The 26,451-nt window shown below is 48.8% G+C and overlaps 1 protein-coding gene across 2 annotated transcripts in view; it reads right to left on the bottom strand.

Annotated features, from left to right (window-relative positions):
• Positions 1-26,451, bottom strand: part of TBX5 (T-box transcription factor 5) — a 139,668-nt gene that overhangs the window by 86,365 nt on the left and 26,852 nt on the right. Inside the window, exon 1 of one of the 2 annotated variants that reach the window (XM_074606091.1) lies at positions 1,814-1,990. The exons of the other annotated variant lie outside the window; for it this stretch is intronic. The gene's annotated coding sequence lies outside the window, so the exon portion shown is untranslated. Of the gene's footprint in view, positions 1-1,813; positions 1,991-26,451 lie in introns of those variants that run through there. 2 annotated transcript variants of the gene reach the window in all.

The following is a 26,451-nucleotide window of genomic DNA, read 5'->3' as shown; positions in this document are numbered from 1 at the left end:
AGTTGCGGAGCTTGACATTCAAGAGCTCATTGAAAAAACATGGGATCTTTTTGTGTGTGAACAGTGTTCGTTGACATGTCTGAGGAGCTCCAACTTTTCCGCTCCCTCTGAGTTGTTTCAAAACTATGCATTTTCACCAAAACCATTCACCCCAAACCAAAACAAAACAAGCGGACTGTTTTCTGTCAAAGTTTCAAAAACACCGACCCGCTTACAAGACACGGCTTAAGAATCCCCCAATTAATGAAAAATGTTCTAACGTCGGAGGCAAAAGAAAAATCTTCAGGAAAACCGAAGAGAAGTTAAAAACAACTCCTCCAGGAAAGAGAATTTTAATTAAAAATAATATCCCGGTGGGTAATTTATGTTTCTATGTAAGGATTTAAATTGCAGAAGCAGCAAAGTGGATTTTTTTAACGCCATCAGCATCCAAGAGTGGAAAACACCAGATTTCAAATTCATACATTCTATATTTGAACATCTTGTTTCTATTTAATAGAAAAGGCCTTCTTTCTCCGGGTTACCCCCCCCTTTTTTTTTTTTCTTTCTTTCTTTTTTTTTTATTTTAAAAAAACACATATAATTCATCCTAACATATTACAAATGGCACACTAAAAGAGCATGCCCGGAAAATATTAATAATTGAATTCAAATGAGTTTTTCCTACGAGTCGCTAGAATCGAGGGGCGAAATTCCTAATGTATTTGCGAGGGAAAATGGGGGGCGGGGGGGGGGGAGAGATGGAGACAGAGGGGTGGATATTTTTTTTTTCCAGGCGCTCTGAGAAGCGGACTGTGTGCTGTGTGGAGTCTCTCCGAGCATGACAGAAAAAGGATTAAAGCAGGTGACACTTTGAACTTAGCTTAGATAAGTGACCCTCAAAATCAACAGTCCAAAAGTTTAGTACACAGATTCCCTGGACACGTCTAGTCGGGTCTTCATCAAAACCTTCCCGACTTCAGTAAGTCAAATTAAAATAAAGAAGACAGGTTGCTCGGGTTATCTTCTAATATTGTTTTAGCCACTTATTAGCACTAATGGACAATTAGTGGCCAGCGCAGATATTTTCTGTAACACGAAGCAGAGAGAAAAAAATAAAATAAAATAAAATTCTTTGTTTGCTTCTGTGTGCGGGAACCTCTTCTGTGGTTGAATGTATAAAAATAGCAGCCAGAAAAGAAGTGTGAAAGACACTAGTTAAACAGTCCAATTTCCAAAGAAGAATATAGTTGAAAACAGATCCTTCCACAGAGTTAAGAAATCCTCCTGATGCACTTGAAGCATAAGGAAGTCTGCACTTTATAAACAACCAAATATATGCCCAGGATAAAAGGCGAGGCTTTTTGAACTCCTAGCTGGCGTGTTAGGAAGACCTTTAATGACATTAGCAGTTCTTCAAAACCAGAAAGGGCCACATTATTTCTGCTCCTATATGGTCACCACATGTAGCTTTATAAAGAGGGGGGGAAGAAAAAAAAAAAAATTAAATAATAAAAAAAATCCTCTCTTCATGCCAATAAATAACTTGCCAGAAGAGAAAATATTTACCACCGCTTTTCAAAATTCTTTACGCATGCAGTAAAATCCTCCTCTGAGAAAATGAGCCCGTAAAGAAACCCAAGGCGTTTCCTCCAGCACTACCGGCGCTGCGGGCCCGGCCGCCCCGCTCCGCGCCCCTCCGCGGGGCTCCGCGCCCGCTCCGCGCCTCGGCCTTTAGTCCCCCTCGTTAACACCTCGGGGCCGGCGCGGTTCCCAGCGCCGGGATGCGCGGAGAGGAGCGAGTTAGAATAAATAAGAAGAATAACGAGAATACCTGGCAATAGCTGCGCGCTTTTGCCTCCGCTGCCCGGCGCGCAGGCAGGGCGATCTCCTGCTCCGCGGACGCGCTCCTGACCGTGAGCATACGGATATTAATGGAGTTTTAATTGAGGGCTAACAGACACGTCCAGCCACCTTTGGTGCTCGGGCAGGCTTGAGCGCTTCCTTAAGCGGTAAAGTTTCATTAAGTCGGGACCTAAAGCGAGAGCAGCGAGCGGGTTCCTCCCCCGCCGAGCCAAGGTTTGGGGCGTAAAAATTTATATTCCCTAAGAAAACACCCATCCCATGCCCTGCACCCCGGCTGCGCCGGTGCGGAGCTCCCCGCGCACAGTATCCGCTCCTCTCTGCCTGCAAACCCTCTCAGCAGAGCGGGGGGTTTTCGCCTTTCAGAGAGATCCGTGGTTTGTTTCGGGTTTGGGGTTTGTTTTTTTTTTTTTTCTTTGTGGGGGGAACGATTTCAAACAAACAGACGATAAATCACCTCCAGCCCCCGGCCCGGCTGCTCCGCCTGGCCCGGGCAGCGCGGATCTTCCGCGCCCGGAGCTCCGCTTGGCTTCCATTCTCATCTCACTATAAAGGAGATTTTTACAGCCCCGTGCAGTTACAGAGAACGGGGATTTAATACTTTCCCCAAAGTTTTCGCCGCTCTCTTTTCCCCTTATTTCTCCAAAACCGCGTTTTCTAATCACACTGCACATTTCTACTTTTTTTTTTTCTCCTAAATGGGGCAAATCTGGTTTTTTTTAAAAATTACCAGGAGGTGAAAAAAAAAAAATACCCGAAGGATCCCATCCTGAAAACACCCGTATTTTAACCCACATCTTTCCCCGAGCGGTAAAGAGTAGATGGGGCTTCGCTCGCTGCCGCCGCACCGGGAGCTCAAGAAAGTGGTTTCTGCGGGAAGAAAAACGATAAACAAACCCCTGAGAGGGCAGAAAACTTCATCCTGGGGCCTGGGCTGTTTCCCATCTAGTAATTCACCAGATTGTCTCAGTACAAAGCAGAAAAAATAATATATATACATAACGAATTAAACAAAAATTTAAGGCAAACCATGGGATTTTTGTCCCTACACATAAACGTAGAAGGCAGGAGAAGGTAACAGCTCAAGCAGAGGGACCTGGCACCCCTAACAAACTCTCTAACAATGGTAATTTTTCCCTTTTTTTCCCCCCCCGTATCCAGCCCTGGAGGCTGGGGAGGGATTTTGGCGGAGGACGGCGGCTCTGCCCGCTCGGGAAAGGCAGAACAAGCTCCTTCTCCCGGAGAGGGGAGACAGTGGCACCTTCGATGGGTGCCAGCACCCAGGCGCACACCTCCACGAATATAATCTTTATTTTCTAGTTAATTTAGGGTCCTTTTTTTTTTCCTTTTCTTTTTTTTTTTTTTTTCTTTTCCCTGAACTCTAACCCTCTCGTTTGGAGCCGCTCTCCCCACGGTGCGCTGGACACAGGTTCGCTTTCAGCCTGTGTGCTCTTGGCTCTGCCGTTCTTATTAAAATACGGAGCCGAATTTATTATTCTCCGTCCTCTGAGAAAGGCACGGAACGGTCCGTGTTGTCCGTCCCGGGCAGCCGCCGAGGCAGGAGCACCCTTGCTCCACCACCGGCAGCTTCCCACGGAGGAATCCGCTTTTACTGAGCGATTTCCAAACTAAAAATATCCCTGGTGCCACGCTTTTTTTTTTTTGGTTTAATATCGCACAAGCCTAAAGAGGGGGATGCCCCAGCCGCCGCAAGTGTTAGATTCTCTAAAGCTGTTTACAGAAGCCCTAAATTGCCCGAATAATAAACGCATATTTTATCCTCACGCTCTTCCTCTACGTTTAATTTTATTCGGGAGTTGTTCCTATTTGTCTTTCAACTGGGTGAAGGGGAAACAGTCCCCAGCCCGAAGCTCTGGGGTGGGCGACTCGAGGGTTTCATGGACAAAACGCCCTTTTCCTTCCCAAACACCCGACCCCAGTTCTGCCCAGCAAACTCTCCAAAGCTACTTTCCAGGAACAGGAGGGAGAAAAGAACGGGGAAAAAAAAAAAAAAAAAAAAAAAAAAAAAAAAGCTCTTTGCCAAACTATTCGCGAGAGCAATTCAAAATAAATGAGTTGCCTACTAAAACTTAATGTTATACAAGATGTCCATTTGTCTATATTAGATTTTAAGCAGCTGTTCGTATGCTCAAATCCACACACCCACCCACCCCTCCCGCGAATTTTACTGAAGAGGGGGAAGCAAAGAGATAAAACAGAGCATTGTTTATTTTCCCGGCTCCTCTCGGCTCCCCCCCCGCAACTCCGCGGTGCGCTGGAGCGGAGCCTCCGCGCTCCAGCACTGCGCGGAGCGGCGCGGCCGGCCCTGCACAAACAACGCCCGGTCATTAAGGAGGGGATCGCTGCTTTCCCTACGGAGCCGGGTTTAAATTGTTTCTTTGTTCCCTGAGAAAAAAAAGAAAAAGAAAAACCAGCCGGGAGATGGGGGGTGGGGGGGGAAAGGAGACAAAAGAGGAGCGCGGGGGTCCGCGCCCCCCCCGGACCCGGCAGCCTCCAGCCTTATCGGAGCCCAGCGCTGAGAAGATAATTTGGACCGTGAGAGTGGGGTGTTTGGGGTGGTTTTTGTTGTTGTGGGGTTTGGGGTTTTTTTCCCCCCCCAAGCGCTGGAGTTCCCCCCCGCCGGGCGAGGGTGGGGGGAGCTGCGGGAACCCCCCCCCCCCCGCCGCGGCCCCACAGCCGGGCTCCTGCAGCCGTTCCCCCCGGTTAGTCCGGTAGAGGAGCCGCCGCCAAAGGGGAAAAAAAACCCGAAAAACTAATTTATCAGAAACGAGTTTTCATCGTTAGAAACGCCGGGGAACGGCGGCAGGCAGGGCTCGAGGAGAGCGACTCCCCCCCTCAACTAAAACCCATCCCAGAGGGATACCTCCCCCCCCCCCGACCTCGGCCCCATCCTCAGCCCTACAGTCTTTTCTCAGTCTTTTTCCTCTTTTCCCGGCTTTTCCCGTGGCTGTGGGACAAACCCCCCGGGACCCCCGGCTCCCAAACCCAGACTCCAGCATCTCTCGCACCAGATCCGCACGCACGCGGATTCTATACATCCCCACGCTACACGTATACACACCCTATACACACACACACGCTTCCTGCCGCGTTCAGCTATTCCGCTACGATTTACTTCGCTCTTTCTACCTCCCTCATTAATCTCGCTTGCCAATTTAAACCGTTTCCCTTCTGCCGCACGGAGTTATTTTTTTATTTTTTTTTTCAGGAAAAGGGGCATTTTCCAAGCCGCTTGCCGAGCTCACCGCTCCCATCCCCTCCCGTTTTCCTTTCGGCGGGATGGGACCCCTAAAAATTCTTTTCCCCGCATTGTTCGGTAATTAGAGAGCCGAAGTCTGCGGGGAAAGGTAGTAGGGTGGGTTGTTTTGTTTGTTTTTTTTTATTAAAACAACTGACATATATTGGTCGGGGGGGGGGGGGGGGCGGGATATAAACTTGCCGACACACAAGCCCTTCTCCGAGGCTTAAGTATGTTTGCTCGAAGCCAAAATCCGTTGCTCTTTACTCGGGGAAAAAAAAAAAAATAAGCTGCAAGGGGGAGGTTAATAGCTTAAATAAGAGACTCGGGCAAGGAATGCAGGATCGGCTCCCCCCCCCCCCCCCCCATTAATAGCCTTAAACGACTTTACATTTTTATACCCAGAGTCGAGTACTCAAGAACTCTGAGCGTGTTTGTAAGACTAGAAAGATCTATTGAGAGACTTCTTTTTTTTCTTTTTTTTTTCTTTTTTTTTTTTTAAATAGCGCATTAATGTTTCCCAAGACTTCGTATTAACTCCAGAATCACTGAAGGTCGATTTGTAAGTGTCTGGACACTATAAAAGCGTTTGTAAAGCAAAGTCAGTTGCGTGCATTAAAATAAGGAGGTTCCTTTGTGAGATTTCATGCCAGGCCAGGAGCCCTTTTAAATGCTATTCAACTGCCTCATTAGAAGGAGCTAACAGGAGTCAGGCCTCCTCTTTAACCCCCTCCCCCCGTGTCCTCCCCTCAAATCAGCCCTTTAATACATAGACTGGCAGATTAGGGGGCTTTTAAAAGCTGGCTCTGTCCCGGATAGCCGGTTTCCTATCCTGCTATTGTGACAGCTCTTCCCTGCTATCAATTACATCCCACCCCAAGCTTAAACATCCCTTCCCCGCCCTCCTCCGAGCACCTCCACCGGCTCCCACCACCGAGGGGACCGAGCCCCGGCTGCCCCGCAGGGTCGCCTCCTCCCCGGTCGCTGCGCCTTGCCCCAGCCTCCGGCTCCGAGGAGGGAGATGAACATCCCTTCCTTTCCCCTCGCAGCCAAAAAGAAATAATAAAATAAAATAATAATAAAAAAAAAATAGCATGCCTGGACCCGAAAATCCGTTTCCGAATAGATTAACAACCCCTCCTGTGTTAACACCAGCTCTGTTCTTTTTCTTATTAGATGGCGGAGATGAATGGGGCGGTGGGGGGAGAAGGAGCGAAGCGGTGGGGGAAGGTTGGTCACCATTATCTGCGCTCCACATGTTCTCTGTGGGTATATATAAAATATAGGAATGGAGTCCCCTTTAAGTAGTTCTTTTATGACTTGTTTTAACAGAAAACACAGAATAAGCCAATGTTTGATATTACAATATAAAACACATTTGTGGTATGCTAGGGGCTGGCTTGTTCCTCCCTCCTTCCCTCAGTTCTGTTCCTCACCCAAATCTGGTCCAGACCCCACCCCTCTTACTGGAGCGGGCACAGACCTTCCACCCCCTGCGACAGAGCGTCCTCCCTGGTCTGCAGCCACGCAGAGCTTCGGTCCCTTGAAAGAGAATTTGGGCTCGCAGCTCACACGAATATGAACCTCCAGTTCTTTATTATTATTGCTACTAGGCATAATGTTGGAATCATAATTCTCCATTTATATGGGGGCCTGGATTCAAAAAAAGCCTATTGGAGCCTGATAGAACAGAACAACATATAAATCTGAAATCAAAGCCAAACATGTCCTAATAAAAACCAACCCGATGCAAAACTCTGGTGGAGAAACAGCAAACCCATTCTCGCTCCCATAGCCCAAGCCCCCAGTCCATAACTACATAACAATAATTAAAAAGAACCCCAAGCCCTCAAGCTGGCCACAAATACGGTCCCAAATGCCACGCGCAGTCCTTGAATGTGTGGGCAGAAATTCCAAGCGTCAAGAGAAAAAGCGCAGTTGAGAACTCGCTCGGGGCACTCGCTTCTGCGAACGCACACAGGGCTGTTCCCCGAGAGCAGGAGCAGCCGTTTCGCCCAGGCTGGGGGCTCATCGCTGCTCTAAACCTCAACTCGGTCTCCCTTGGAAAGTCCGCACGCTTCTAATTTTAATCAGGACCGCAAGGTCTCCTCTTACGCTGGGATAAATCTATAAGGATGTAATTAGAGCCAATTGCTAAACCATCACTGAAATTCGATAGGTTTGCCTGACGCCATTCTCCGTGGTTAGAGCAAGGTCCCTCTTCCACAAGAGGAGGACTGCTGAAGATCAGTCCCGTGAGGAAGCACCGGGAGGTTCAGACACCACAGGGGTATGAGAAAGGACATCAGGACAAAATGAAGCAGCATTTGCACTCGTTCAACCTTAAATCTGGGCTAGTACTGCTGTGGAAAGGGATCCCGATGCAGGTGGAACGTTACAGGGCGTGCCGTGACCAACCCTCATTTCGGCTTTATGCCTGCCCTAAAAAAGAAAAGCACCTCTTCCTTATAATTCCCTGCCCTCGCAGGGAATAGTTACAACTCTTGATTTTTCAGGGCTAAATATTCCATTCTATTTGCACAAGCCCAGCCGCCGAGCCCTGATGACAGTCGTGTCTTAGCCTGGAAGGCCCCAATTCAGAAATGTACCCCATCAGCAAACCACTTCAGCACCTGCTTAACTTCGGGGCTGGATTAAATCGGCCTCCAGAACGTGCTTTCAATTTATTAATAGTTTAAAGCAGCAGGAACAGATTGCGGGGGGTGGAATTTAAAAACCAAGGTGCGTTGGGATCCCTACGGGGAGAAAAAAAAAAAAAACCCAACGCAAAAAATCAAAAAAGAGAGAATAGTTTTAAGCGGGGGAAAAAAGTAAAAAGGACGAAAAAGTAGAAAGGATGAAAGTCTCCTCAAATAGATACATTTTAAACGAACTGCCTCTGCCCACCCCCTCCCCCTGCGAGCATATTTCAAGCACTTTGGATGTTTGTGTCTGTCTTCCTTTCAAGGAACCCCGAGCACATGAATGGGCAGAGCAGCAGAATGAATGGGACACTTCAAAGAAAATGAAAACCATTACTGGGAAATCTGTTTATAGAGAGGATGAATGATTATGAGAGAAGATGCCAGCAGAGAGAGGACACAAGTGAGGGTGCTCTGTGCACAGTGCACAACGTAACTCGGGGGGTTTCAGACCTTTCCTCAACGGTACACCCTTCTATAAATTTTGGGTGAAAAGCTGCCCCTCCCCAGTCTTCCCCGTGAGCCCAGAGCCCCCTCCGATGCCATGGGAATGGTAGCGTTCCTGTGACCCCCATGCACCTGCTCCTGAGCCCGCGGTGGGGTGACTCCCCCCCCTCCCTGCCGACGTCAAGATGGGATATTCAAAGAAATTATTTCCATCGCCTGGTGTAGATGAGAAATGGATAAACAGCGCGTCACTCACGTTCCAAGTGGGTAAACTCCATTTACCCTCGACACCACCGCAGAGAGACCCTGCCCTGAGAACGGCAGATTTTATCTGAACCTTACAACATTCTCACAGAGTCTCATCCATCTCCGCTATTGCCTGGCGCTGAGTTTGTCGAGAGCTCTGCATTACGTGCGCACTGCCTGGGGACCAGAAAATTTGTACCAGTCCCTCTAGACCCAGACGCAACCTGTCCAGGAACCAGCTAACCCAACTGGTGACAGCCAAACTGGGAGCTGGGCCTCTCTTCTGGGGAAGAGATGGGGGAAAAAAAAAAAAACCAAAAACAAAAAAGGAGTTGTACTGATTGTACAACCAGTGCAATCTTCTGCACGGGGAACCCAAGAGATTTCCCTGCCTCCAGTCAGCATCTAAAGCACCTAGGCAGATCCACCAAGGCAGAACAAGTGTCTCCTTGTCATCCCCACCTTCATCAGCTTTGCTCAGCAGAGCGTACGAGCGCTGACACTTGCCAGCTGGACAAATGCATTGGTTTTCCCCCAAATCACTGCTGTGGTTGAATCTTGCTTGCTGGCAGATAGAAAAGAGAGAAAGGCAAGTGATACGGACCATACAGTAAGGTCCTATTTAGGAGCCACAGCCTCACGCTAGAGCAAGGAGGTGGCAGTAGAAAATAGCCCTCAACCACCCTTGTTGTTTTTGGCCTAAAGAGGCAGAAAATACTTCTGCTTCTTCGAATACTAAGAATATTTGTACCATGACCAGCGCGGCTTTCACAGCGCTCTCAGGAAATGCGCAGAGACGAACGCCGACATCCCTGGGGCTGAGCCACTGCCATGGGATACACCAGCATTAGTCCTCCAAGGGCTCAAGGAGTGATTGCTAACGCAGCGTCATTCGGAGCACTAGATGATGGAGCAGCCAGTTTTTTCCCATGCCACTGACTTCTCCGTGAGGAAACAAATCCTTCCTAGGCACATCCAGGATAACAGAAGACCCCAAAGAAGCTTGATGCCTCCACACGAGAATGGCCCATATTCTCTAGGGTCCATTTAGCAAGGGCAGAGCTAGGACCGTACTGCCTCCTGGGTCATGCTCCAAGGCCTCCAAACGGCATCATGCTCAAAGAAAAGCAACAACTGGTGGGTCACTGGCAAACACAGCTGGGAAGCTGCCAGCTAAAGTCCTTCCTCAGAGCCTCTATGACTTGGCATCTGCCCGTTCCTCCTCTCTCCATAGGAGCTCACTACCTACCTACCACTTTGGCAGCGGGTCAGATCCACTGCCCACCCAGCTTTTCCTGGTGGAGCCCTACGCTGCCTTTCACGTATGTGGGCACCATCAGCTCTCCGCCACTCTAATCATCTCCCATTACAATTTGGACTTCAATAATCAAAAGTGAAGCATGAAAGTAGGCTGAGCTCCAGCAGAGCGTGAAGGCAGCAGCCGTGCCAACTAGCTTTCAGTGGCTCATTTCATCTCCTCCTCTCAAGGGAGGGACAGGGAGCACAAGTCAGCGATGGATCGGCTCAGCATCAGCGACCCAACACAGACACCTGCGCTTGCAGTGCTCATATCTCCCATATAATCCCCCCCCAGCATCTTGCTGAAGCGATCATAATTTGACCCATGTCTATAAAGAGGTTCTCATCAATTCTTATCCACTTAAGTTGCTCATTTTACAAATCAAGCAGATAAAACGTCCTTTCTATCTCCATGCCCGGACACACACGGGCACAAAGCACTAAAAAAGCCTTGAAACAGCATAATGGCCGAGATGCCTCTTCCGAGCCAGGGTACATAGTGTTCCGAGCAGGTTGGTATGGTGTGCTGACTGCCATAACCCTCAATTCCTATCCCAGGAAACATCTCCGGCTTCTTACGGAGAGATCCTTCAGGTGAACCAACCACCAGCTGCTACCATAACACTAATGCCAGCCTACGGGTGCTAATAGAAAAGAGGGAGAGGAAAACACAAGCACTTCCCATTCCTTGTGCCAGGGCAACCTCCCACCAGCATCACTCCACGTGGGCAACCACAGGAGCATGAGGAAAGCTGCCAGCAACACCATCGGGAAAGTTCTCAGGCTTCGCTCCCATGGTTCGCCTCGATGTCACCAAAAATTCACGTGTTTATTTAACAAGAATAAACGATTGGGAGCCACAAATTGCCAAGTTATAAATAAATAGGTCCGGAGAGGTGACATAACAAACAAGATGAGAACACAGCTCCAGTGACTTACGATGTCATCACAACCCCTGGATCTACGCATACCCTTGGATACAATTCCACAGCTTTATTTTGGGGGGGGGGGTGTGTGTGTCATTGTGTGGCTTTTTCATTTTAAATAGAGACTAAAAGACTTCGGTCTTCCTCTCCATCATGCTTGTCCTCCTGCCTGAGGCCAGCTCTCATATTTACTCTCTCCTCTATGTTTCAGGGGTATCAAGTCTTACCTTAATGGAGACTATACTCTCCAAAGAAAGGAGTAGTAATTTAAGCTAGGTAGGTAAAGGTTGGCTGAAAACCAGAAAAGGATATGAGGACATGACAAAATTATTGAGTTTGTTCCGAAGCAGTTTTTGAAGACAGCTGAGAGTAGGGAGAAGAGAAAGAAATCAGATTTTGTGTTAACCCAGTATTTTATTTGGAACCTGACTTAGAGGGATGCTGAGCATCTCCAGGTTTCATCGCATTCCTGGAAACACTAGGGAGTTCAGGATTGCAGGTTACCCTTAAAAGAGCAAGGATTGAAAGAAAAATTTCCAAAACCCCCAAGTCTGTGACTTAGATGCCAAAGCACTACTGGAAGAAAAATAAGTCGGTGGGATTCAGGCTTTGAAGTCACTTTAATTCCTGCAAATCTTACATTTACATCCAAACTTGCTGAGTATGTGGCTAACGCTAAGGTCTCATGGGCTGCCGTCAGAAGGTCTCAGAACAGCACAACAAACGTCCACAGTGCAGCGAAGTCCAGCAGGACTTGGGATGCCAAAACTCATGCAGCTTCCTTGGAAATCCCAATCTGAAGTTGGGTAACCAAACTGGAATCAACACTGGAAGTGACCCCACTCCAGTGAGGACGGAGGTTACGATTCTATAAAATCAACGTGGCAAGGTGTTTCGTGTCAGTATTTTAGCACCGTGTGAGCCAAGTGTGCTGCTGGTGGCCCAAGGGTGGACTAAACAGCCTCCCAAGGTCACCCCCAGCCCTGTTGCTAGCAGCTTCCACCCACAGCTAAAGTGCAAGGGGGGCAAAAGCGCCCTTCAGCTGGGGCCAAGTGGGGCAATTCTTGAGCAACAGTCTGCGTAATTGCCCCAAGGAAAATTGGTGCCAAACCTACGAGGACTTTCCTCTTGCTTGACTCTCAGTTGGTATTTCTCCATGTTGGCATACCAGCTCTGGGGCTTTTTTCCCCCCCCCATGCAGACCTTCTCCTGCCCCAATCAGCAGCAACATCCCCAAGTGGAAACTGAAATCTAATCCCTCTCCCCTTCAAAGCTGGGGAGAGGCTGGCGCAGGAGGCAGGAATTGGCCCCACAGGGTAAAGTGTAGGGTTGGAAGCCTTTGCCCCAAGGCTTTGTAGGGCTCAAAGTCAAAAGAATACAGCTGGGTCCACACATCAATGCAGGAAAGTGAATTTACTGACAACAGCTTTGCTTTTCTTAAGGGTTTTGGTTTTTTTCTTTTTCAGTCCGCAGAGCCAGTTCTGCAAGCCACATGCTGGCCTGAGTCTTGGGAGGCCAAATCAGCATTTCCTTCCCCCCACACAGACTTCCTATCTGAGACGGGCACGTCCTTTAGCACCTCCGTCCAGGTAGGGAGCTGTGGCACAAGGTAAACATACTGTGGAGATTAACACAACACAGTTTTGAGATCAAGCGGTCTACGGGCATGAAAACCTGGAGATCTGCAGCTGAAATTTCGCAGGGGGTTCCTGTTCCTACAGCCAGACAGCAACAAGCTTCAGCTCGATCCCTCGCAAAGGGGCTTTTTCCAGACCCCAAAACCCACCGTCGCTTCTGATACAAGCCAAAGGTTCAAACCCCTCCAAACTTCGGCAAAGCTTTGCTCCAAGATCCAAGCTCTAAGGGCTTGGGTTTTAACGGTGTATTTACTGATGAGGTGAAATATGAATCTGGTTTTGACTTTAAAAAGCCAATTGTATTTTGGGGGCGGAGGGAGGGGGAAGGGGTGCTCTGACCTGACCCGCTAATCTCTTTTTCTTCCTTTAAAGTTGTCTTCTAAATCTGAACATTAAAGGTGATTAGATACCTAAGGGACTTCCCATGTCATTAGTTAATACTTTAGAGCTTGTTTTGGTTCCAGCTAGCAGTAATGCAGAGCCCTTTTGATAATACATCACCCTGCTCAAATATGCCTGCACAGTCTCCAGATGATATACCCCACCAGTGTCTGCCTCTGTACAGCTCGCAGATTGGAAGGGTCGGAGACGAGTTTAATTTAAAGATGAGCCGCCCTTGGGCTGCCAAAGGAAATGGCGTGTCAGCTACGTCAAAAATAGATACTGTTGTGCAGATATATGGAGGGAGAGATGGACGCTGCCAGTGCTATCAATTACCTGGATTGCCTTTAAATGTCAAAGCAAATCCTTACCCATTCCTTCTCTAAAACCTAAATCACTGAGAGAGACAAGGTCAACCCAAGCAGGCTGGAATGCTGGGAGAGGAAAACATGTACATAACGGTGCGTGTGCGAGGGGATAATTTGTGTGCACACACGTACTGAAGGAGCATTAAAAGCATATTGACTCGTGGATTCAAATTCTGAAATAGCGTTGCTGGGTTTTCAGGTGTCACCAAAAACCATCAGTCCCCAAAAGAAAGATCCTTTCCAAGTCAATAAAAGCGGCCTCCTGGACTAAATAGATTTAAAATTCTCCTGTCGCTCCTATTTTCCATTGTTTCGGTATTATTTTTTTCCCCCCTGTGGGGATATAGGTGCCTTTGACAGACTCAGAAGAAACCACACAAATCTAAACTGCCTTTGGGAAAGACCAGACTCTCTCTGTATATACTTTTCCCCTCTCTCGCCGCTGAGCAAATAATACAAGCATAACATATGTGCACCTACATATCAGCATCCTTCATGGCAGACCTCCTGGGAAACAGCATGAAATGATCCCTTGGGAAGGGCCCCAGCCCTTTCGGGAACAGGATATGGGGAAATTGAGGAGTGGGGAAAAGGGGAAATCATCAAATCCTACAGGTGGGTAAATAAAAGGAGACAAAGTTTATTACAATAGAGAGGCAAACATAAGGTTTCAGCTTGGTCTCTTAAGAAATGAGGTTTGTGCAGTCAGTCTGCACGTGGGATACATATATTAAATATAAATAAAATAAACATACTTATCTCCCCCGTCTCCAATAACTTTCAAATTTGTTGGCCAGTTCCAACCCAGCTTGGTGGAGGGGGCAGAGGTCTTACAGTTCCTATAACTTTTATGAAAATAGGGCCCTCTCCTGTATCCTGAGACCTATTAATGCCCACACTGAAAGAAATTGTTGAGCTCACGTTGCAGCTTATTAGTAATATTATTAGACACTGGAGAATCCACAGGGGAGAGAGAAATATTAAGAAAGCCCCAACGGCAGGAAAAGCTTCAGTTGGAGTTTGCACCTTCTTAGACACTAAAGGATCCAACCACAAGACACCAACCGGTTGAAACCCCCGTTTCATTGCATCTCCTGCTAATAACCACTTCTTGTTACATAAAGATATTTTGTGTATTCCCAGCCTGGCCTCACGGCAAACTCACGTCAGCCAATTAAGCTGAGCTGTAATTTACAGCTCCCTCCTCCTTCCTTCGCCTTCTTCCTTTTAGTTCGCGATGCCGAGAAGAGGAATGTAATCACGGGAGCGCATTTATCACCTGCCTTTTCACTGAGGGCACCGGCCTGATTTCCGTACTCTTCTTCCTTCAACAGGATCGTCTCCTCTAGATAACTCCGCACCAGGCCAGTGACCAGATGTACGTTAAGCGCTGATTTCAGCCGCGGTGCATCCGAGAGCCCAGCCGCTTCCCATGAACGGGACGTGGGGTAAAAAATGTAAAGAATTTCAGATAAACGCATTTGGAAAGCCACTTAGGGCTACTGGATAGATGAAGGCGAGGAAGGCAGGGGAATATTTTTGCGATGAACAGGCAAAGAGGGACACTGTTCATCTCTTGGGAAACACGTTAGTGAGCTGCTCTCTAGGTTCTAGACACTTGGAGTTTTGGCTGGCCAGGGGATCCTCAAGCACCTAAGACTTTGGGGGGAAAAAAAAAGGAGGTCTGTAAGAGCAGGGAGGCCACAGGGGAGGTGGAGGACGTGGATCAGGATCTGTGTTAAGACTTGCCTGACAGCTCTCCCTGGTTTAGTTCCAGTAGTTTGCCAAATCAGGGGGAGAATATTCGACACAAGTGGGCATACAGCTGCCTTAGCGTGGTGCCACGCAGAGGAACAACCACTTTGGGTACCGCCACATACACTTGACCAACGGTGTCAAAAGACAAGGGAAATGCACCGGGAACATTTCCCTTCTTGGTTGCTAGAGGAAGACTGACAAAATAGCTATGGGGATTTAGATGACAACCATAGGGCACCACAACAGGGTGCAGCCCTGACCTGCTCCCCAAGCCTACCAGCCCACCTCCAGCATCACCAGGCATCTGCTCACGACGTGTCGGCCTAATTGTCCCTTTTTCTAACCATTCTCACAGCACGATGAAACACTCATGGCTCCCTTCCTTCAGGGGCTGCTGGTCCAGTTGCATCTCCGTATGTCAGGTTGGGATTTTTATTTTTTTTTTTTAGGTGGTTTCAGTGCTAAATAAGAGACCATTTTAAGTTCCATGTATCTCTGACAGCTGAGGGTGAGGATGATGCAGGTGGCTGTGGGAACAAGTCAAAGAGTCAGCAATGGCCTGAAGCAGAGCACACAGAAGCCAAGAGCTGCCCAATACTGCCCTTTTACAGAAAGCTTTCCCACAGAGCGGAGATCAAAGGAGCTACGGGAAGGAGAAACTCATTACTACACCAAAGCACTAGGCTGGGTGATCCCATGGGAGCCAGGATGCCACTAACTTCAGCAAGGCTGGGATCTGTCCTTCCCTCCTCTCACCAGATTGCTCCGAAAAGCCTGGAAGCAACCACAGCCCACCAGCTCCGCACAGCAAGTGCGGCAAACCCTGGTCAAAGCCACCTGCCCTGAGCACCCTGGGCTCCGTTCCAGCCTCCAGAAACCAAGTTTTGGGGTCAATGGGAAGTTCACCTTGGCCCTCAGGAGAGGGGAACTTACCCATCCAATTAACAGCTAAAACACTGCTGCTTCTTATATGCGTAGGCTCCCAGCGGTGTTGGGGTCTATATGAATAATTGATGGCCAGACGGAGCTGTGGTTATCAGTATGACTGCGATACTGTGCTGGGAAGAAATTTCCAGTCCATAAGGAGTAGAAAATGCCTCCTTCCCTCCTCGCGCAGGAACATTACGACCCACTATCGCGCTCTTGTTGCTCGTTCAAGCCTGCTTTCATGGGCCGGACACAGATTCCCATGATGGTCTACAAGCTTTTCACCCGGTACGGGCTCGATTCTGCAGTCTCAAAGTTGCAATTTCCCCAAGAATGCCTGGAATTTCCCCCTTTATGCAACACACGTTTGGCAGGTTCCCCGCTTTGATGAGTGAATATCTTCATTTACCAGGGGAAGTATTCCCACACACATGCTATCTCTTTGAACAACCCAAGCCACCAGCTTAAACCCAAGGCAGATGAATTGCCCTTCCTCCTTCTTGGGGCCTCTAAAGCCCCTGAGATATTTTTAAGGGTACATGTTTTGATTTAAACCTCATAGCTCAGAGTTGACTCTGCCTTTTCTTCAACTGCTTGTTTGCCACCTCGCAGAAAGCTTTGGGGTTTGCCAACTGGTTAAAAAAAAATAATCCTTTTTTAGTATTAAATTATCAAAGCTTCACCATTTTCCAAGTGAGATTCCCATCTCTCGGTTTATTAGTTGAGAGGGGGTTTGCTTTAATGGCATACTATTTGATAAAGGACAATATCAAAGAGAAAGAAATTGCAAACCGGGAACTGAAAAGTCATACTTTGGAAAAAAAAAAACCCAAACCTTTTCAGAGCATACCTGTCCTTTGTGTTTTACTTAAACTGAAGAGCTTGAAGAGACTACTCTCTAACCTGAATGTGTCACTTTTTTATTGGACTAAACTTGTTTCATTTAAAGGTGAAGAGTTGGGATAATGGACAAAGTCAAGCTGTTTCTCTCCTGTGGCACCCTCCCTCCCCAGGTCCCCTTAGCAAGAAGTGTGCGCACACTGTGGGGACTCCCTTCCGGGTCCTTCCCTGGAGGACTAAGTGCTCTCCTGGGGTTTCCTGACCTCAGGGAGCTTGGATCTGGAAGATCTGAGGATCAAGCTCATCACTAAGGTAAACCTCTGGGACAGATGCCAACTTGTGCCAGCCAGCTGAGCCATGCCAGGCTGCTTCCAGTGGTGAAGCCCTCACAGTTTTGGGGGGAGAAGCGGAGAAGTGAAGAGTTTGTGAGCACAGGGCTACCCACAGCAATTCTGGCCCCTCCAAAAGCTCGGTCTGCCGACATACCACTTAGTCTCGAGCTCTTATGGAAAACCATTATTTTTAAAATAATCGTACAAGTCATTTCACCCCCATAAAGGTTTCTCCTGGGCCACATCTGAATCCCCAAGTGTGTTCAGGTCACTCTGCTGGGCTGCAGCGGGGTTAGGAGTCAGAGCACTGCCATCAGCAGGGGAAGGAGAAGAACTGCTAGGGACCGGGCAGGGATTTAGGATCTGTACACCACGATTCTGGCTTTTGCTCTTTGGCAATATCTAAGCTGCTATTTTGCTTGGAGGACTCCCCACTTTGGTGCAGCTTCATACCTACAGAGATCAAAAATACTGCCTCTCTCTACTTGCAAATTGTAGGCAACATCCCTGCTCCATCCCCAGGTCATGGGCTCTTTTTGTAACAAAAATAAGTGATACCAGATAAAACACAGTGTCCCAAGAGGCTTCCCATCCGCAGAACTCAGAGTGTGGAACAATGTTCAATGGAGACTCAAGCCTGCATCTTGGTTTGCCTTGGCCTTAGTCCTAAGTGTCAAGCAGAGGATGAAGTGAGAGACTACTCGGGAGTGAGTTCCAGCACAGCAAAGCCATCATCCCAGTTCAACGCACCAGCAAAATCAGAAAGCCAGTGTCAGGAAGAGATCAGAAAACAGGACTGTCTCTCCAAAAGAGATGCCAGGGTGTTGATTTCATTTCCTCCTGATTGCAGGTTGAAAGGAAAAATAAAAGGCAAGATCTTGAAATATTTTCCAGAATGGAAATTTTGAAATATTCCAAGGTGGATTTTTTTTTCTTTAATGCGTGGTCCAAAAATCGGAACAAAATTGAGTCAGAACAAAAACAAGGTCAAAGTGAAAGGGAAAAATAAACATTTCAATTTCAAACTGTTTCTGAGTTCTCTCTGAAGCTCATTTGAAGTAGGACGTGTTCCCACAGCACCTTTCTCTCCAGGCAAGACAATACTTCTTAGGGAAACCTCTCTCACACACCATTTTCGACCAAGAAACCAAGTATCCCCTGCTTGAAATAAATTCAGAGAAACCAGGGGGAAGTTGCAGCCTCAGAAGCAGGGCAAAATACACCTAAATCCTGCAGCTGTAGAGGATAAAACGATTCTTTCAAATTTGTCTCCTCTGTGTATGCCTTTTGTCTCTGTTAAGGGTCCCATCTCCAGCATTCAGGATGCAGAAACCAGGACGCTCCCTTGATAAAAAACTTGTGCTACTGCAGCTTCACAGAAGTCCCCGAGATGCACTGAAGGAAGATGAGCGACACGCAGAAGGGCTACGAAAGCTGCCAAATTTAGCCTCGGAAGAAAAATATCCCCGTACAAAAGGAAATAAATAGGCAGTGACATTGCGGGGTTTGCTATTCCGACCCTGTTTCACGCTCCAGTGTGTTGATTTCTGATTAAGATGGGGTGGGAAAGAAGGGGAATATTTTTCCCGGTGAATCCGGCGGTGGGATGGTCGGGGACGGGCGCAGCATCGCCCCGAAATCCGCATCCTTTCAGTGCCCTCTCGTGGCCGCCGCTCCCCGCTGCAGCATCACCGCACCCGGCCCGCGGGGATCGGGTCCCCGGGGAAAACGCGGAGGCGGGGGGATACGGGGTCAGGGCAATCCCAGGCACAAATCCAGCTTGGGCAGAGAATGGCTTGAGAGCAGCCCCGAGGAGAAGGACTTGGGGGTGTGGGTGGATGAGAAGCTCGACACGAGCCGGCAATGTGTGCCAGCAGGCCAGAAAGCCAACGGCATCCTGGGCTACATCAAGAGAAGCGTGGCCAGCAGGGCGAGGGAGGGGGTTCTGCCCCTCTGCTCCGCTCTGGGGAGACCCCACCTGGAGCACTGCGTCCAGCTCCGGGGTCCTCAGCACAAGAAGGACGTGGAGCTGTTGGAACGGGTCCAGCAGAGGGCCATGAAGATGATCAGAGGGCTGGAGACCCTCTGTTGCGAGGACAGGCTGGAGAGCTGGGGGGGTTCAGCCTGGAGAAGAAAAGGCTCCGGGGAGACCTTAGAACTCCTTCCAGTCCCTAAAGGGGGCCTACAGGAAGGATGGGGAGGGACTCTTTATCAGGGAGTGCGATGATAGGACACGGGGTAACGGTTTCAAACTGAAGGAGGGTAGATTTAGGTTGGATATCAGGAAGAAATTCTTTGTTGTGAGTGTGGTGAGACACTGGAACAGGTTTCCCGGGGAAGCTGTCAATGCCCCATCCCTGGAGGGGTTCAAGGCCAGGCTGGATGAGGCTTTGAGTAGCCTGGTCTAGTGGGAGGTGTCCCTGCCCATGGCAGGGGGGTTGCAACGAGAGGATTTTTAAGGTCCCTTCCAACCTGAACCATTCTATGATTCTATGATTTTCCCAGGGATGTCGCCAGGACCCACCTGCTGCTTAGGGACAGCAAGGTATGGGGCTGCATCCAGGTCATCGTGTTTATTCGCACAATTTCTCCTCCCTAGGCAGGTATAATCTCTTTTCAAGAATAGCATGGGTCTTCACCTCCCGTCACAGTGACTTTCACCACCTCATTAAATCTCACATTAAAAAGTCTCTTTTCCACCTGCTTTCTGACAGAGCCACCAATGAGACAAACCTCTTAGCATTAATCCCTTCCTGAAGAGCAGTACTTCCATCTTGGCCTGCACAACACCAGACACATAACAGGACTGTCACCCAGCCACTACAGGCAAAACAAGCCACCCTCTTCAAGGACACCACCCCAGGGTGTGTCCTTTCACCCTTGTCAAATAGTGCCACGACAGGGACCACGTCTGGAGGAGCTTCAGGTCTCCATCAGAGAGGGGAGCTGGAGTGATGCTGCAGGTTGGGAACGTGCCTTCACATGCAGAGAGAAGAGCAAGGAATCATCCCTCTTCCTTCTGGCCTCAGCATGTTGTGGCCTCTTCAGGGAGGTCAGTGGATGAGGACCACAAGAGAGGTGCTGCAACCACACCCCAGGTGTTGCCTTGGCTGAAGGGAGAGGCTTGGGATGGCAGCCAGCGGTGAAAGTCTCCTGGCAGATCTGCCAGATCTGATAGCTTGGTCAAAAAAGCACAGCTTGTACATGCAACGCCATGAAATAATAGGCAGTTAGAAAGATGTTTGCCCTGGGCAGAAAGATGGCAGGAATAAAATCACAGGAAGGACTAGAGGAACAGAATCAATAGGAAGGACCTTGAGGACCCGCTGCTTCTACAGCAGGACCTTTTCCCAGGACCTCAAGACCCCTTCACCATTCTACGATGTTCAAGCAGTGACCTAGGTACGGGTTGCTACCTTCTAAACACCTTGAGCGCTGACCTACTGGTATGGCCCAGCCCTTTTCCCAGGGATAGCAGCAGCATTCAAAGCCTTTCTTACACTGTGCATGATCTTGCCTGTTCTTCCAGCCTATTTTAACAACTTTCTCTATTTTCCACCGCAGACAGGCCTGAGAAGATACCCGACCTTTCAGTTCCTATCTAATTCTAATGGCATCAGCATTACGTGGTCCCCAGTGAACTCCGAATGTTCCCTTTTGTCCAAAGAGCTTTGTTCCTCCAGATTCACGGCAGAGTAACTCCAGACTAAATGTCAAGAGAGCAGATTAAATCCAAACCTAATCCCATTCTGTTGGCAATCCATGACTTGAGATTTACCCCCAGGAAGAACAGACCCGTGCCCTAACCTAGCGGGAGTTAACATGCTGAAAATCCGTCCCGTACAATCTCTCCTGGACATGGCTTTTGCATGTGTATACAAATCAAAATTTCTCTCTACCTCTCAAGCGTTGTATTCCTAGATATCCTTTTCATTTGTGACAACTGCAAATCACTCTTCAAAAGCAGCTCTAATCCACTAAGTTTAAAAATACTACAGGAACTTGCACAAGGGCTAGAGAGAGGCTCTGTTACAAGTTCAGTTGTCCATCTGTACAACCAAGGCATTTTCATCTTAACCGGCACATTAACGTTTACATTCCCCTCCCAACACTGTTGAAGTGTCAATCACTCCTCCATTAAGTTTCCCATGAAAAGCATAGAACAAACAGACATGCAAAAAAGTCTTACAACGTCCTCTGTTTAGAGGATAAGACGAAACTATGGATTATCTTGGGATTTCTACGTGGGAACAGGACTCTGTCGTAAGTGCTTTCAGCTTGGACTGCTTTCTGGTTTTAAAGAGCGGTATTTTCTACGACCCCCCCAGCCCCTTTCACCTGTCCCTGCCACACACACTTTAAGGAAGAAACATTTATTTAAAATAATTTTTCACTTGCCGGGGGTAGGGGAAAGAAGATTTCCATAATGTGCTATAGCCATAGAGTTCGTGTTGCCTCTGGACAGGTGACTTACGAGGACAAGAGAAAAAAAAGTGGGTTTTTCCCCCCTCTCTACCTTCCACATTCATGCCAAAGGACCAGGAATGGGGGGAAGAGAGGGGGAGTCACCCCAAGCAAAGCTGCTTTGCTCTACAGCTGTCCAAAGCCCTTAAGGACACCCAGGTGCAAAAACCTCCAGTTCCTTTTGGTTGCCCTCGCTCTTGGCTCCTCTAATAAGGGTCAGGGTGAATTTGGTTCTGGTGCAGTAGCACCTTCCTCCCATCTTTCCCTGCAGAGGCAATTATTTGGTGGCAGAGGAGAGGTCAACTTCGCTGAATGGGAAGGACTACTTCTGCAGGAGGGAAAGCAGGGACAAAGGACTGGATCTGCGACTGTCATCCCATGCTCTGATCCAGCAAGGCTGGAGGAAGGAGTAAATCTCTGGGATGTGACTATTTTAAGGGCAGGACAAAGTTACACTCCCTCTCCTTTGCCCCTGTCTCAAACCAAGAAAGAGGGAAAGGATCATCACAACTTTGTCTTTCTTCTTCACCTGCCAACACCTTGGTACCCCAAAATCCTCCACATTTAGCCTGAACTGGGCTATTGCCAGCAGTCGGCGTTGGACGATGACCTTGTTCCATCTGACCCAAGACAGCAGGGCAGGACTCGGGGCCAAGGTGTGGGGAAAATCCAGGCCCACCACCCCTCAGCCAGGTCTGGAGTTCGGTGCGATCCCGAGACCCAAGTCCAGGTTTGCTTGTGAGTGACACGGGTGGGAGGAAAACACTCTCCCTGACACGAGCCTGTTGGCAGCCAGCACTAAATCCACCCGGGGAGGAGCGGGAGCAAGCGCTTTGCAGAGGCAGACCCGTAATGCCAGTTATACAGCACCTATGCACATGGCTGAGCCTAAGGCTACACTCTCACTGCTCTTCAAATTTCCCAGTTTTATGCATTTCTTCCAAACTTTGATGAAGGATCTACCCCTCAGATCCAAATCCCTGCCCGAGGCATCGCAGGATGGAGTGAAAGTTTCTTTCTGAGACTGGATTTCACTGTCTCCAGCCTGTTTGCTCTGTCCCACCCACTTCTCAGCCCTTGCCAGGAACATGGGTTTCTGCAAGCTTGTTCTTGTGCAAGGCAGAGCCCTGGAAATGTCAGAAAATGTGCTTTGTTCCCAAGTTCTGCCTCAGCAAAGGCTGGAGGTGGAATAGGAGGACGTGCCCAGGGAAACCCGGCTTCGTGCAAACAGCCCTGCTTGTCACCAAACTGCCACGTTCGCTGGGCCTTTTCCAGCCATGCAAAACAAATCGGGAGGAGACAAGGTGCTCCCAGGCACTGCTTTAAGCCATTCCCCTGCCAGTGCAACGCTGGGGGCAGGAGGAATAAGATGCTTTATTTGCAGCTCCGTCTCCCCGCAGGAGTCCCGGCCCTCCATGCAAGTTCGCCCTCCTCTGCCACAGCTACGTGACCTCAGACAACTCCCCGCTGTGTCCCCAAGCACAGAAGAGGCGGAGGCTGAAAACAGACCAAACCCTTCAGGACAGGGACCTTCTTGCACTGGGTTTCATCCAGATTTTAAACATGCCAGTGCCCAGCCCAGCCAATTTGGGACCACTTTTCAGGTATAACCACGTTGTTGGCAAAGCCCCGCTGCAGACCGGCTGGGTAAAGAGCATGGGGAGCAGGAGGAGAGGTAGGATTTGGGGGCCTGGTGAGCCCAGAGCCAAGTGTGATGGGGACAGAGGAGCTCGGTGGCACCACGGATGCTCCCTGGGCACTGCACACAGAGCACAGCTCCGATGGCTGGTGGCAGCTCGCCAGGCTCGCTGCTGGCACAAGTAGACCAAGGTGTCTTCCTTTCGTTCCCTCTCACTCCACCCAAAGCTGGAAGAGACCAGACACTTCCTCGCAGGCAGCGCAGGGCCCCGGGCAGGCATGCCGAGCTCACCCACAACCCTTCCATCTACTCTGCCAGCGGAGACTTCCCAGGTGAGAGATGAAAAGCAAATGCCATAAACCAGCTCGGAATTCAAGTCCTGTGAAACCAGAGCTCCCAAAGAGGACTTTGTATTGAAAGATGGGGCGGGGGGGCCTTAGCAAGAGCCCTGAGACCAGACGTGCTCCCAGGCTCTCCTCAGACCTTGCCTCCAGGACACCACCGCCCAAGTTGGCTTCTCTCCAACACAACTGTCCTGATTGCAATCTACGCCACGAACAACGGTCGCATTCTGGCAGAGGCAATTTGCTGCCATGGCTATTGCACTCCCTGCAGGCTGAATACACCATGGTGACATCAGGACACCCCCAGTTGCACCCATGGAAGAGGAAATCAGAGTGGTCATGGGTATAAAACAAGGAGTTCAAATACCAAGACGCTGCGTTGGGCTGGTATACCCAGCTCTTTGAGGCTTCTTTGAACATCCCTGCTTTTAATTACAAGTTTTTCTATACTCCTCTGTTCTCCCCACACCATGCTGTGACTCATGGCATGGATTACCAAGCAGGCCAGGGATTCCGATAATAGCTGGAGGGAACACCCCCGGTATCACAGACCTCCAGGTGTACACCACACTGGAAGGACAGACCACCTGGCTGCATGGCAAAGATACAAACACAGGGAGATGTTTCCTTTAAAGGGGTGGCTCAGGTACAACCGGTATTACCATTCACCTCGGGACTCTAGTGGTGACTCAAGTCACATGAGCAAATTCAACTATCAAGGGTCAGAAGAGTTTCTCGTTCAGCCTCCGAGCTGGTTGAACGCTCCACATTGGCCATACGTCCCCAACAACATGATGCTTTTCCAGAGGATACCCAATAAACACATCCACCCACCCTCTCGCCCACAGTTGCGCTGCTCTTGTGGCACATTCCCATGTCCTGCAGCTTCCCAGATAGAGATGCCTGACCCATTAATTAGGACCTTGGACATCTTCCCCAGCCACACGGCTTCAAAATAAGCTAAGAGGCAGAAATCCAAGCTATTTTCATTTCAGGCTTCAAAGCGGATACTCCAAACAAAAGGGAACGCTTCAGTAAAGCATGTACAAACAGGGAGCATCTGGTCTTTTCCCTGGCAGCACGGAGCCTCAACAGACACAAGAAAAGAAGTTACCAATAAAGTCAGGTAGCCAAAAGGATGTCTCAGTGCAGGCACAGCACTTCCTTAGAGCCCACCAAGTGTTAACCTGCTTCTTATCCAGAGGCAAAGCCCTGTGCAGAGCCATACACACCTGGGCCAGCTAGTTGCATTTGTTTCAGGAAAGCAGCTCTTTGTTCTCCAGACGATGTGCTCCGAGGAGGAAGGCAAGCATCTGCTTCTCCAGGGATACCGATACGCAGCCAGATACTGCAACTTAATGGCAGCGTTCGTCTGGGTCAAGTGGCAGAGCCAACTCCTTTCTTAATGTAGCCGCCTTCATTTCAGAAAGGAAGAGAGACTCAATTAACAGCCTCTGAGCAGGGAAGTCTCCTAGTGAGCAGTCATATACCTCTCGGAGATCATGCCCCGCACTTGCTCAGAGAGCCCAGCTTTTAGTGTACCCGGGCCCGAACTCCACTCCATTGCCTGCAACAGCATCGCTGCAACCCCTGGCTTCAACCCTGGAGGTACCAGAAAGCCTCAGGGTGGAACCGTAGTCTCACAGAAGCATTTGCTAAAGCCAGCAGGAAAAGATAAAGCCACCAACAGTGACAAAAAAACACCACATGTTAACAAGACTGCACCTACTCAACAAGGACGAGCAACAAGAGCATATCCACAAGTGATAATTTTCTCCTCTCTGGGCAGAGATGTTCTCCCCCACTGTCATATCGTGTCTGAACAGTTGGGTTTTTTTTTAAATACTGACATCACAGAAGCTTCAGAGCTTCTTTTCTCCGGCTCACTCCCCCACAGTTCCCATTTTCACAGCTCAGCTACTATAAAGCAGTGAAGAGATGCCTCTGCCCCTGTGAACTTGCTCAGAGGCAAAAGCTGAACTGCAACCCAACTCTTTCATCTCTGGAGGGGCAGTTTGGAAACATCTCTAAAAATAACTAGCTCTGACTTGCCTCAAAACCACCTACCAATTCATATAGTGCCTAGTTAACCCTGTCACAAAGCTATAGCAACGAGTCCTTATAGTACCAGTAGCATTACTACCTCAGCTCCACCTACAGTAACCAGCAGTCCGGCCACGTATCTGAAAATTAAGCAGTGATTAGCTCATATTATCAAATTCCTGTTCCATGTAGCCCAGCTCCTGAAGTGATCTTTGGTTTTAAAAAGCTTTCAGCCCAGGTGATTTCCAAACAGAACACTAAATCACTAATCTCACTAAGCAGAGCTTATTTCACAACTAAGCCTTTTTACTTCTGTGGGACAAAGCCTCCCTGCTCTAAGTCAGGAGATCAGAAGGTGGCCTGAAGGGCTGAGAGCTTGGGTAACACCTAGACAATACCAATACACTCCTGACATGACCCTAATAAATAACAACGAACACAGTATAGGTAAGCAGATCATTACAGACAGAGACTTAACTACAGGTGTGTTAAGTACAGCAAACCTGTGAAGTATATATTAAGGGATTTAAAGGTCTGTCTGAAAGGCAATTATCCAGGCAGAGCAGAAAACAGCACTTGCGTGGGAGCAGTTGTAGGTGCCAGCATTTTAAGACAGAAAACGAAGACTTCACCCAATTGAAGCCAAGAGGGTGTTCAATAAGCCAAGAGCAGATTTGCAGCCTGAAGTGTGAGAACTGCTACAGCCTCTTCAGAGGGTCAGTGAACGTCTAAACATAAGGTATATTCTGGAGTCAAGAAACCGAGACATCAATTCTGACAGAAGTGTGAAGCCCAGGCTCACCTTTCCCTTCTCCAAGAAGCACCAGCTCCGAAACCCTAAGTATTTCGGAGGACTTCAAACAGATTTAAATCCATTTCTAAGCTAACACAACTGCTGTGCGATCATTCACGCCGTTTTATATCCCAGTTCTTGTTAAGAAACGCCGCTGGATTTAGCACGTTGCAAGCGTGTTGCAACACATGTGTTGACACCCAC

Source organism: Larus michahellis, chromosome 13 (genome assembly GCF_964199755.1).
Source record: "Larus michahellis chromosome 13, bLarMic1.1, whole genome shotgun sequence".
NCBI lineage: Eukaryota > Metazoa > Chordata > Aves > Charadriiformes > Laridae > Larus > Larus michahellis.
This window is presented reverse-complemented; position numbering and strand designations above follow the sequence as displayed.